General features: G+C 39.3%; 1 non-coding gene across 1 annotated transcript; it reads left to right on the forward strand.

Moving 5' to 3' along the window:
• Positions 1–823: 823 nt before the first annotated feature.
• TRNAW-CCA lies at positions 824–895 on the forward strand. The gene has a single exon. It is a non-coding gene; the product is annotated as a tRNA-Trp (tRNA).
• The last annotated feature ends 916 nt before the right edge of the window (positions 896–1,811 follow it).

The raw sequence follows: 1,811 nt of genomic DNA on the forward strand, positions 1-1,811 counted from the left end.
TTTTTTTTTTCCTTTTTAAAATGGCTAACTTACAAAAAAGGTATATTTTAAATACTTCCCAAATTAAATGAGATTTTTCCTGATGATTAAAAAGGTTTACATTGAACTGAAATAATCTTTTCATATTTTTTGCTTTCCAGAAGTAGGTACCTTGGTCTACTTATTTCAGTTTGACTATCAAACTGAAAATGTCCACTTTTGCACCCTTTTCCAGTAGTCATTTAATACTTCAATGGCTAATGAGCAAGCTAACAAGAAATATATCTTTCCCTTAAGCTGTTCAGGAAGATTAAAAAAAAAAAACAAACAAAAAACAAATGAGCATATAACAGATAATCAGACAATTTGTGTTAAGAATTTGTCTGGTTGTGAAATGGTAACTTTCAGAAGCTATGGACAGGCAAGATTGATTTTTTAAGACAAATCACTGAAGTATAGGAGTTTGAAGCTGAAATTTGCAGTGGTTCCATCTAAACTGTTGAAATCTGGAATATTACCAAGCTAGATCTAAGAGTGTTCTGCAACCATGTCCTGTTCCTACATTTGGAATGGGTTTGGACAAGCATAAACTCAATTTCATCTTATTCTTCTATATGGGCAAACCTAGGTTCCTACAAAAGGAAAAGTCTGACAGAAAGGCAGTTCTGGTACATCCAGCTTATCCCCCGAACTAAATGACCGGGCAAGTAGTACCCAGAGGCAAACAGTAGTGCACACTCAGTTGCTCCAGGTGAACATAGACTTGGGAAAATGGGATAAGTAGGGATTATAATAAGATTTATCTTTCTTTACTGCCAGCACACAGATTCTGTCTCCCAGCCCTGACCTCGTGGCGCAATGGTAGCGCATCTGACTCCAGATCAGAAGGCTGTGTGTTCAAATCACACCGGGGTCAGGATGTCCCACCTGCATGGGGTAGCACTGTGAGATAGGCATCTCACAGGCAACTTGTTTCCCTGCGCATCTCACGGGCAACTTGTTTCCCTGCCCACGGCAGGTGGGTTGGACTAGATGACCTTTAGAGGTCCCTTCCAACCCAAACTATTCTATGATTCTGGACAACTACTTTAAGTTAGGTGACTTCAAGTCATCTAGTCATCTTTAGTCCCCTTCAAGGGACTAAAGCTAAGTGGGATGAATCATCTGTAGATGCTCAGTTTGTAGCTAGCTCAAGATGCAGGAAGTCAATTCCTCTCTTCATTACTTTAAGCTTCAGTTTCCTATCCTGTCGTTACACTGTCCTTCCTCTTTATACTACCATCTCTTTGAGACAAAGTGCATCTTATTGTATATACACAGTACATGGAAGAATCAGGTCTCAATCTTGATAAGGACCTTGGTGCACAACAGCAGTAAGAGTGATTAACCAAATGTAAACTTGAATGTTATCAGAGGTTAGCTTTTGAATTACCAAATAGCCCACCAAAAAGTACATGTTCAAAATGCAAGTTTGGAATAACAATAAATTCTACAATACACCAGACAGCTGAATTCTTATTCTGTCATTTTTTAAAAAATTCAGCCTGCCAAGATTTAATTACATGTATAGGTTAACACCTCTTGGACACACTGTGTCTCTTTGTAATGAATCAGAGGACACTTAGAATACGCTACCCTGTGTGTCAAGTCTGGTCTCTTTTTTGTCCTTCTCCTTCTTCCTTGCAGAGTACAGATTAATTTGGTTTTGCTCTTTACAAGACTAGAGCAAAATTGATCCAGAGTGATAAATTCAAAAGAAGCATGGCCAGCAGGTCGAGGGAGGTGATTCTGCCCCTCGACTCTGCTCTGGTGAGACCCCACCTGGAGTACTG

The sequence above is a fragment of the Aptenodytes forsteri genome, unplaced genomic scaffold (genome assembly GCF_000699145.1).
Source record: "Aptenodytes forsteri isolate BGI_AS27 unplaced genomic scaffold, ASM69914v1 Scaffold30, whole genome shotgun sequence".
Taxonomy (NCBI): Eukaryota; Metazoa; Chordata; class Aves; order Sphenisciformes; family Spheniscidae; genus Aptenodytes; species Aptenodytes forsteri.